Raw genomic sequence first — 13,945 nt, forward strand, 5'->3', positions numbered from 1 at the left:
CACATACTGTATTGTGTGTCATAATTCCAGCATATACAGGACCAGCGATCACAGTAACCCATTATATGTGTCATACATAGTGTATTGTGTGTCATATATCCAGCATATACAGGACCAGCGATCACAGTAACCCATTATATGTGTCATACATAGTGTATTGTGTGTCATTATTCCAGCATATACAGGACCAGCGATCACAGTAACCCATTATATGTGTCATACATAGTGTATTGTGTGTCATAATTCCAGCATATACAGGACCAGTGATCACAGTAACCCATTATATGTGTCACACATAGTGTATTGTGTGTCATAATTCCAGCATATACAGGACCAGTGATCACAGTAACCCATTATATGTGTCACACATAGTGTATTGTGTGTCATAATTCCAGCATATACAGGACCAGTGATCACAGTAACCCATTATATGTGTCATACATAGTGTATTGTGTGTCATAATTCCAGCATATACAGGACCAGTGATCACAGTAAGCTATTATATGTGTCACACATAGTGTATTGTGTGTCATTATTCCAGCATATACAGGACCAGCGATCACAGTAACCCATTATATGTGTCATACATAGTGTATTGTGTGTCATTATTCCAGCATATACAGGACCAGCGATCACAGTATCCCATTATATGTGTCATACATAGTGTATTGTGTGTCATAATTCCAGCATATACAGGACCAGTGATCACAGTAACCCATTATATGTGTCACACATAGTGTATTGTGTGTCATAATTCCAGCATATACAGGACCAGTGATCACAGTAACCCATTATATGTGTCACACATAGTGTATTGTGTGTCATAATTCCAGCATATACAGGACCAGTGATCACAGTAACCCATTATATGTGTCACACATAGTGTATTGTGTGTCATAATTCCAGCATATACAGGACCAGTGATCACAGTAACCATTATATGTGTCATACATAGTGTATTGTGTGTCATAATTCCAGCATATACAGGACCAGTGATCACAGTAACCCATTATATGTGTCATACATAGTGTATTGTGTCATAATTCCAGCATATACAGGACCAGTGATCACAGTAACCCATTATATGTGTCATACATAGTGTATTGTGTCATAATTCCAGCATATACAGGACCAGTGATCACAGTAACCCATTATATGTGTCATACATAGTGTATTGTGTCATAATTCCATCATATACAGGACCAGTGATCACAGTAAGCTATTATATGTGTCATACATAGTGTATTGTGTGTCATAATTCCAGCATATACAGGACCAGTGATCACAGTAACCCATTATATGTGTCATACATAGTGTATTGTGTGTCATAATTCCATCATATACAGGACCAGTGATCACAGTCACCCATTATATGTGTCATACATAGTGTATTGTGTGTCATAATTCCAGCATATACAGGACCAGTGATCACAGTAACCCATTATATGTGTCATACATAGTGTATTGTGTGTCTTTATTCCAGCATATACAGGACCAGCGATCACAGTATCCCATTATATGTGTCATACATAGTGTATTGTGTGTCATAATTCCAGCATATACAGGACCAGCGATCACAGTAACCCATTATATGTGTCACACATAGTGTATTGTGTGTCATAATTCCAGCATATACAGGACCAGTGATCACAGTAACCCATTATATGTGTCACACATAGTGTATTGTGTGTCATAATTCCAGCATATACAGGACCAGTGATCACAGTAACCCATTATATGTGTCACACATAGTGTATTGTGTGTCATAATTCCAGCATATACAGGACCAGTGATCACAGTAACCATTATATGTGTCATACATAGTGTATTGTGTGTCATAATTCCAGCATATACAGGACCAGTGATCACAGTAACCCATTATATGTGTCATACATAGTGTATTGTGTCATAATTCCAGCATATACAGGACCAGTGATCACAGTAACCCATTATATGTGTCATACATAGTGTATTGTGTCATAATTCCAGCATATACAGGACCAGTGATCACAGTAACCCATTATATGTGTCATACATAGTGTATTGTGTCATAATTCCATCATATACAGGACCAGTGATCACAGTAAGCTATTATATGTGTCATACATAGTGTATTGTGTGTCATAATTCCAGCATATACAGGACCAGTGATCACAGTAACCCATTATATGTGTCATACATAGTGTATTGTGTGTCATAATTCCATCATATACAGGACCAGTGATCACAGTCACCCATTATATGTGTCATACATAGTGTATTGTGTGTCATAATTCCAGCATATACAGGACCAGAGATCACAGTCACCCATTATATGTGTCATACATAGTGTATTGTGTGTCATAATTCCAGCATATACAGGACCAGAGATCACAGTAACCCATTATATGTGTCATACATAGTGTATTGTGTGTCATAATTCCATCATATACAGGACCAGTGATCACAGTAACCATTATATGTGTCATACATAGTGTATTGTGTGTCATAATTCCATCATATACAGGACCAGTGATCACAGTAACCCATTATATGTGTCATACATAGTGTATTGTGTGTCATAATTCCATCATATACAGGACCAGTGATCACAGTCACCCATTATATGTGTCATACATAGTGTATTGTGTGTCATAATTCCATCATATACAGGACCAGTGATCACAGTAACCCATTATATGTGTCATACATAGTGTATTGTGTGTCATAATTCCATCATATACAGGACCAGTGATCACAGTAACCATTATATGTGTCATACATAGTGTATTGTGTGTCATAATTCCAGCATATACAGGACCAGTGATCACAGTAACCCATTATATGTGTCATACATAGTGTATTGTGTCATAATTCCAGCATATACAGGACCAGTGATCACAGTAACCCATTATATGTGTCATACATAATGTATTGTGTCATAATTCCATCATATACAGGACCAGTGATCACAGTAAGCTATTATATGTGTCATACATAGTGTATTGTGTGTCATAATTCCAGCATATACAGGACCAGTGATCACAGTAACCCATTATATGTGTCATACATAGTGTATTGTGTGTCATAATTCCATCATATACAGGACCAGTGATCACAGTCACCCATTATATGTGTCATACATAGTGTATTGTGTGTCATAATTCCATCATATACAGGACTAGTGATCATAGTAATCCATTATATGTGTCATACATAGTGTATTGTGTGTCATATATCCAGCATATACAGGACCAGTGATCACAGTAACCCATTATATGTGTCATACATAGTGTATTGTGTGTCATAATTCCATCATATACAGGACCAGTGATCATAGTAATCCATTATATGTGTCATACATAGTGTATTGTGTGTCATATATCCAGCATATACAGGACCAGAGATCACAGTAACCCATTATATGTGTCATACATAGTGTATTGTGTGTCATAATTCCATCATATACAGGACTAGTGATCATAGTAATCCATTATATGTGTCATACATAGTGTATTGTGTGTCATATATCCAGCATATACAGGACCAGTGATCACAGTAACCCATTATATGTGTCATACATAGTGTATTGTGTGTCATAATTCCATCATATACAGGACTAGTGATCATAGTAATCCATTATATGTGTCATACATAGTGTATTGTGTGTCATATATCCAGCATATACAGGACCAGAGATCACAGTAACCCATTATATGTGTCATACATAGTGTATTGTGTGTCATAATTCCATCATATACAGGACTAGTGATCATAGTAATCCATTATATGTGTCATACATAGTGTATTGTGTGTCATATATCCAGCATATACAGGACCAGTGATCACAGTAACCCATTATATGTGTCATACATAGTGTATTGTGTGTCATAATTCCATCATATACAGGACCAGTGATCACAGTAAGCTATTATATGTGTCATACATAGTGTATTGTGTGTCATAATTCCAGCATATACAGGACCAGTGATCACAGTAACCCATTATATGTGTCATACATAGTGTATTGTGTGTCATAATTCCATCATATACAGGACCAGTGATCACAGTCACCCATTATATGTGTCATACATAGTGTATTGTGTGTCATAATTCCAGCATATACAGGACCAGTGATCACAGTAACCCATTATATGTGTCATACATAGTGTATTGTGTGTCATAATTCTAGCATATACAGGACCAGTGATCACAGTAACCATTATATGTGTCATACATAGTGTATTGTGTGTCATAATTCCATCATATACAGGACCAGTGATCACAGTAACCCATTATATGTGTCATACATAGTGTATTGTGTGTCATAATTCCAGCATATACAGGACCAGAGATCACAGTAACCCATTATATGTGTCATACATAGTGTATTGTGTATCATAATTCCAGCATATACAGGACCAGAGATCACAGTAACCCATTATATGTGTCATACATAGTGTATTGTGTGTCATAATTCCATCATATACAGGACCAGTGATCACAGTAACCCATTATATGTGTCATACATAGTGTATTGTGTGTCATATATCCAGCATATACAGGACCAGAGATCACAGTAACCCATTATATGTGTCATACATAGTGTATTGTGTGTCATAATTCCATCATATACAGGACCAGTGATCACAGTAACCCATTATATGTGTCATACATAGTGTATTGTGTGTCATATATCCAGCATATACAGGACCAGTGATCACAGTAACCCATTATATGTGTCATACATAGTGTATTGTGTGTCATAATTCCAGCATATACAGGACCAGTGATCACAGTAACCCATTATATGTGTCATACATAGTGTATTGTGTGTCATAATTCCAGCATATACAGGACCAGTGATCACAGTAACCCATTATATGTGTCATACATAGTGTATTGTGTGTCATAATTCCAGCATATACAGGACCAGAGATCACAGTAACCCATTATATGTGTCATACATAGTGTATTGTGTGTCATATATCCAGCATATACAGGACCAGATATCACAGTAACCCATTATATGTGTCATACATAGTGTATTGTGTGTCATAATTCCATCATATACAGGACCAGTGATCACAGTAACCCATTATATGTGTCATACATAGTGTATTGTGTGTCATAATTCCAGCATATACAGGACCAGTGATCACAGTAACCCATTATATGTGTCATACATAGTGTATTGTGTGGCATAATTCCAGCATATACAGGACCAGTGATCATAGTAACCCATTATATGTGTCATACATAGTGTATTGTGTGGCATAATTCCAGCATATACAGGACCAGTGATCGCAGTAACCCATTATATGTGTGATACATAGTGTATTGTGTGTCATAATTCCAGCATATACAGGACCAGTGATCGCAGTAACCCATTATATGTGTCATACATAGTGTATTGTGTATCATAATTCCAGCATATACAGGACCAGAGATCACAGTAACCCATTATATGTGTCATACATAGTGTATTGTGTGTCATAATTCCATCATATACAGGACCAGTGATCACAGTAACCCATTATATGTGTCATACATAGTGTATTGTGTGTCATATATCCAGCATATACAGGACCAGAGATCACAGTAACCCATTATATGTGTCATACATAGTGTATTGTGTGTCATAATTCCATCATATACAGGACCAGTGATCATAGTAATCCATTATATGTGTCATACATAGTGTATTGTGTGTCATAACTCCAGCATATACAGGACCAGTGATCACAGTAACCCATTATATGTGTCATACATAGTGTATTGTGTGTCATAATTCCAGCATATACAGGACCAGTGATCACAGTAACCCATTATATGTGTCATACATAGTGTATTGTGTGTCATAATTCCAGCATATACAGGACCAGTGATCATAGTAACCCATTATATGTGTCATACATAGTGTATTGTGTGTCATAATTCCAGCATATACAGGACCAGTGATCATAGTACCCCATTATATGTGTCATACATAGTGTATTGTGTGTCATAATTCCAGCATATACAGGCCCAGTGATCACAGTAACCCATTATATGTGTCATACATAGTGTATTGTGTGTCATAATTCCAGCATATACAGGACCAGTGATCACAGTAACCCATTATATGTGTCATACATAGTGTATTGTGTGTCATAATTCCAGCATATACAGGACCAGTGATCATAGTAACCCATTATATGTGTCATACATAGTGTATTGTGTGTCATAATTCCAGCATATACAGGACCAGTGATCATAGTAACCCATTATATGTGTCATACATAGTGTATTGTGTGTCATAATTCCAGCATATACAGGCCCAGTGATCACAGTAACCCATTATATGTGTCATACATAGTGTATTGTGTGTCATAATTCCAGCATATACAGGACCAGTGATCACAGTAACCCATTATATGTGTCATACATAGTGTATTGTGTGTCATACTTCCAGCATATACAGGACCAGTGATCACAGTAACCCATTATATGTGTCATACATAGTGTATTGTGTGTCATATATCCAGCATTTACAGAACCAGTGATCACAGTAACCCATTATATGTGTCATACATAGTGTATTGTGTGTCATAATTCCAGCATATACAGGACCAGTGATCATAGTAACCCATTATATATGTCATACATAGTGTATTGTGTGTCATAATTCCAGCATATACAGGACCAGTGATCATAGTAACCCATTATATGTGTCATACATAGTGTATTGTGTGTCATAATTCCAGCATAAACAGGCCCAGTGATCACAGTAACCCATTATATGTGTCATACATAGTGTATTGTGTGTCATAATTCCAGCATATACAGGACCAGTGATCACAGTAACCCATTATATGTGTCATACATAGTGTATTGTGTGTCATACTTCCAGCATATACAGGACCAGTGATCACAGTAACCCATTATATGTGTCATACATAGTGTATTGTGTGTCATAATTCCAGCATATACAGGACCAGCGATCACAGTAACCCATTATATGTGTCATACATAGTGTATTGTGTGTCATAATTCCAGCATATACAGGACCAGCGATCATAGTAACCCATTATATGTGTCATACATAGTGTATTGTGTGTCATAATTCCAGCATATACAGGACCAGTGATCATAGTAACCCATTATATGTGTCATACATAGTGTATTGTGTGTCATAATTCCAGCATATACAGGCCCAGTGATCACAGTAACCCATTATATGTGTCATACATAGTGTATTGTGTGTCATAATTCCAGCATATACAGGACCAGTGATCACAGTAACCCATTATATGTGTCATACATAGTGTATTGTGTGTCATACTTCCAGCATATACAGGACCAGTGATCACAGTAACCCATTATATGTGTCATACATAGTGTATTGTGTGTCATAATTCCAGCATATACAGGACCAGTGATCATAGTAACCCATTATATGTGTCATACATAGTGTATTGTGTGTCATAATTCCAGCATATACAGGACCAGTGATCATAGTAACCCATTATATGTGTCATACATAGTGTATTGTGTGTCATAATTCCATCATATACAGGACCAGTGATCACAGTAAGCTATTATATGTGTCATACATAGTGTATTGTGTGTCATAATCCCAGCATATACAGGACCAGTGATCACAGTAACCCATTATATGTGTCATACATAGTGTATTGTGTGTCATAATTCCAGCATATACAGGCCCAGTGATCACAGTAACCCATTATATGTGTCATACATAGTGTATTGTGTGTCATAATTCCAGCATATACAGGACCAATGATCACAGTAACCCATTATATGTGTCATACATAGTGTATTGTGTGTCATACTTCCAGCATATACAGGCCCAGTGATCACAGTAACCCATTATATGTGTCATACATAGTGTATTGTGTGTCATAATTCCAGCATATACAGGACCAGTGATCATAGTAACCCATTATATGTGTCATACATAGTGTATTGTGTGTCATAATTCCATCATATACAGGACCAGTGATCACAGTAAGCCATTATATGTGTCATACATAGTGTATTGTGTGTCATACTTCCAGCATATACAAGACCAGTGATCACAGTAACCCATTATATGTGTCATACATAGTGTATTGTGTGTCATAATTCCAGCATATACAGGACCAGTGATCACAGTAACCCATTATATGTGTCATACATAGTGTATTGTGTGTCATAATTCCATCATATACAGGACCAGTGATCACAGTAACCCATTATATGTGTCATACATAGTGTATTGTGTGTCATACTTCCAGCATATACAGGACCAGTGATCACAGTAACCCATTATATGTGTCATACATAGTGTATTGTGTGTCATAATTCCAGCATATACAGGACCAGTGATCACAGTAACCCATTATATGTGTCATACATAGTGTATTGTGTGTCATAATTCCAGCATATACAGAACCAGTGATCACAGTAACCCATTATATGTGTCATACATAGTGTATTGTGTGTCATAATTCCAGCATATACAGGACCAGTGATCACAGTAACCCATTATATCTGTCATACATAGTGTATTGTGTGTCATATATCCAGCATATACAGGACCAGTGATCACAGTAACTCATTATATGTGTCATACATAGTGTATTGTGTGTTATATATCCAGCATATACAGGACCAGTGATCACAGTAACCCATTATATGTGTCATACATAGTGTATTGTGTGTTATATATCCAGCATATACAGGACCAGTGATCACAGTAACCCATTATATGTGTCATACATAGTGTATTGTGTGTCATAATTCCAGCATATACAGGACCAGCGATCACAGTAACCCATTATATGTGTCATACATAGTGTATTGTGTGTCATAATTCCAGCATATACAGGACCAGTGATCACAGTAACCCATTATATGTGTTATGCATAGTGTATTGTGTGTCATAATTCCAGCATATACAGGACCAGTGATCACAGTAACCCATTATATGTGTTATGCATAGTGTATTGTGTGTCATAATTCCAGCATATACAGGACCAGTGATCACAGTAACCCATTATATGTGTCATACATAGTGTATTGTGTGTCATAATTCCAGCATATACAGAACCAGTGATCACAGTAACCCATTATATGTGTCATACATAGTGTATTGTGTGTCATAATTCCAGCATATACAGGACCAGTGATCACAGTAACCCATTATATCTGTCATACATAGTGTATTGTGTGTCATATATCCAGCATATACAGGACCAGTGATCACAGTAACCCATTATATGTGTCATACATAGTGTATTGTGTGTCATATATCCAGCATATACAGGACCAGTGATCACGGTAACCCATTATATGTGTCATACATAGTGTATTGTGTGTCATAATTCCAGCATATACAGGCCCAGTGATCACAGTAACCCATTATATGTGTCATACATAGTGTATTGTGTGTCATAATTCCAGCATATACAGGACCAGTGATCACAGTAACCCATTATATGTGTCATACATAGTGTATTGTGTGTCATACTTCCAGCATATACAGGACCAGTGATCACAGTAACCCATTATATGTGTCATACATAGTGTATTGTGTGTCATACTTCCAGCATATACAGGACCAGTGATCACAGTAACCCATTATATGTGTCATACATAGTGTATTGTGTGTCATACTTCCAGCATATACAGGACCAGTGATCACAGTAACCCATTATATGTGTCATACATAGTGTATTGTGTGTCATATATCCAGCATATACAGAACCAGTGATCACAGTAACCCATTATATGTGTCATACATAGTGTATTGTGTGTCATAATTCCAGCATATACAGGACCAGTGATCATAGTAACCCATTATATGTGTCATACATAGTGTATTGTGTGTCATAATTCCAGCATATACAGGACCAGTGATCATAGTAACCCATTATATGTGTCATACATAGTGTATTGTGTGTCATAATTCCATCATATACAGGACCAGTGATCACAGTAACCCATTATATGTGTCATACATAGTGTATTGTGTGTCATAATCCCAGCATATACAGGACCAGTGATCACAGTAACCCATTATATGTGTCATACATAGTGTATTGTGTGTCATAATTCCAGCATATACAGGCCCAGTGATCACAGTAACCCATTATATGTGTCATACATAGTGTATTGTGTCATAATTCCAGCATATACAGGACCAATGATCACAGTAACCCATTATATGTGTCATACATAGTGTATTGTGTGTCATACTTCCAGCATATACAGGCCCAGTGATCACAGTAACCCATTATATGTGTCATACATAGTGTATTGTGTGTCATAATTCCAGCATATACAGGACCAGTGATCATAGTAACCCATTATATGTGTCATACATAGTGTATTGTGTGTCATAATTCCAGCATATACAGGACCAGTGATCACAGCAAGCCATTATATGTGTCATACATAGTGTATTGTTGTGTCATACTTCCAGCATATACAGGACCAGTGATCACAGTAACCCATTATATGTGTCATACATAGTGTATTGTGTGTCATAATTCCAGCATATACAGGACCAGCGATCACAGTAACCCATTATATGTGTCATACATAGTGTATTGTGTGTCATAATTCCCAGCATATACAGGACCAGTGATCACAGTAACCCATTATATGTGTCATACATAGTGTATTGTGTGTCATAATTCCAGCATATACAGGACCAGTGATCACAGTAACCCATTATATGTGTCATACATAGTGTATTGTGTGTCATAATTCCAGCATATACAGGACCAGTGATCACAGTAACCCATTATATGTATCATACATAGTGTATTGTGTGTCATAATTCCAGCATATACAGGACCAGCGATCACAGTAACCCATTATATGTGTCATACATAGTGTATTGTGTGTCATAATTCCAACATATACAGGACCAGCGATCACAGTAACCCATTATATGTGTCATACATAGTGTATTGTGTGTCATAATTCCAGCATATACAGGACCAGTGATCACAGTAACCCATTATATGTGTCATACATAGTGTATTGTGTGTCATAATTCCAGCATATACAGGACCAGCGATCACAGTAACCCATTATATGTGTCATACATAGTGTATTGTGTGTCATAATTCCAGCATATACAGGATCAGAGATCACAGTAACCCATTATATGTGTCATACATAGTGTATTGTGTGTCATAATTCCAGCATATACAGGACCAGTGATCACAGTAACCCATTATATGTGTCATACATAGTGTATTGTGTGTCATAATTCCAGCATATACAGGACCAGTGATCACAGTATCCCATTATATGTGTCATACATAGTGTATTGTGTGTCATAATTCCAGCATATACAGGACCAGTGATCATAGTAACCCATTATATGTGTCATACATAGTGTATTGTGTGTCATAATTCCAGCATATACAGGACCAGTGATCACAGTAACCCATTATATGTGTCATACATAGTGTATTGTGTGTCATAATTCCAGCATATACAGGACCAGCGATCACAGTAACCCATTATATGTGTCATACATAGTGTATTGTGTGTCATAATTCCAGCATATACAGGATCAGAGATCACAGTAACCCATTATATGTGTCATACATAGTGTATTGTGTGTCATAATTCCAGCATATACAGGACCAGTGATCACAGTAACCCATTATATGTGTCATACATAGTGTATTGTGAGTCATAATTCCAGCATATACAGGACCAGCGATCACAGTAACCCATTATATGTGTCATACACAGTGTATTGTGTGTCATAATTCCAGCATATACAGGACCAGTGATCACAGTAACCCATTATATGTGTCATACATAGTGTATTGTGTGTCATAATTCCAGCATATACAGGACCAGTGATCACAGTAACCATTATATGTGTCATACATAGTGTATTGTGTGTCATAATTCCACCATATACAGGACCAGTGATCACAGTAACCATTATATGTGTCATACATAGTGTATTGTGTGTCATAATTCCACCATATACAGGACCAGTGATCACAGTAACCATTATATGTGTCATACATAGTGTATTGTGTGTCATAATTCCAGCATATACAGGAGCAGTGATCACAGTAACCCATTATATGTGTCATACATAGTGTATTGTGTGTCATAATTCCAGCATATACAGGACCAGTGATCACAGTAACCCATTATATGTGTCATACATAGTGTATTGTGTGTTATATATCCAGCATATACAGGACCAGTGATCACAGTAACCCATTATATGTGTCATACATAGTGTATTGTGTGTCATAATTCCAGCATATACAGGACCAGTGATCACAGTAACCCATTATATGTGTCATACATAGTGTATTGTGTGTCATAATTCCAGCATATACAGGACCAGTGATCACAGTAACCATTATATGTGTCATACATAGTGTATTGTGTGTCATAATTCCACCATATACAGGACCAGTGATCACAGTAACCATTATATGTGTCATACATAGTGTATTGTGTGCCATAATTCCAGCATATACAGGAGCAGTGATCACAGTAACCCATTATATGTGTCATACATAGTGTATTGTGTGCCATAATTCCAGCATATACAGGAGCAGTGATCACAGTAACCCATTATATGTGTCATACATAGTGTATTGTGTGTCATAATTCCAGCATACACAGGACCAGTGATCACAGTAACCCATTATATGTGTCATACATAGTGTATTGTGTGTCATAATTCCAGCATACACAGGAGCAGTGATCACAGTAACCCATTATATGTGTCATACATAGTGTATTGTGTGTCATAATTCCAGCATATACAGGACCAGTGATCACAGTAACCCATTATATGTGTCATACATAGCGTATTGTGTGTCATAATTCCAGCATATACAGGACCAGTGATCACAGTAACCCATTATATGTGTCATACATAGCGTATTGTGTGTCATAATTCCAGCATATACAGGACCAGTGATCACAGTAACCATTATATGTGTCATACATAGTGTATTGTGTGTCATAATTCCAGCATATACAGGACCAGTGATCACAGTAACCCATTATATGTGTCATACATAGTGTATTGTGTGTCATAATTCCAGCATATACAGGACCAGCGATCACAGTAACCCATTATATGTGTCATACATAGTGTATTGTGTGTCATATATCCAGCATATACAGGACCAGTGATCACAGTAACCCATTATATGTGTCATACATAGTGTATTGTGTGTCATAATTCCAGCATATACAGGACCAGCGATCACAGTAACCCATTATATGTGTCATACATAGTGTATTGTGTGTCATAATTCCAGCATATACAGGACCAGCGATCACAGTAACCCATTATATGTGTCATACATAGTGTATTGTGTGTCATAATTCCAGCATATACAGGACCAGCGATCACAGTAACCCATTATATGTGTCATACATAGTGTATTGTGTGTCATAATTCCAGCATATACAGGACCAGTGATCACAGTAACCCATTATATGTGTCATACATAGTGTATTGTGTGTCATAATTCCAGCATATACAGGACCAGTGATCACAGTAACCCATTATATCTGTCATACATAGTGTATTGTGTGTCATTATTCCAGCATATACAGGACCAGTGATCACAGTAACCCATTATATGTGTCATACATAGTGTATTGTGTGTCATAATTCCAGCATATACAGGACCAGTGATCACAGTAACCCATTATATGTGTCATACATAGTGTATTGTGTGTCATAATTCCAGCATATACAGGACCAGCGATCACAGTAACCCATTATATGTGTCATACATAGTGTATTGTGTGTCATAATTCCAGCATATACAGGACCAGCGATCACAGTAACCCATTATATGTGTCATACATAGTGTATTGTGTGTCATAATTCCAGCATATACAGGACCAGCGATCACAGTAACCCATTATATCTGTCATACATAGTGTATTGTGTGTCATTATTCCA

This window comes from Taudactylus pleione, unplaced genomic scaffold (assembly GCF_031769625.1).
Source record: "Taudactylus pleione unplaced genomic scaffold, aTauple2 ptg001636l, whole genome shotgun sequence".
NCBI classification, from domain to species: Eukaryota; Metazoa; Chordata; class Amphibia; order Anura; family Myobatrachidae; genus Taudactylus; species Taudactylus pleione.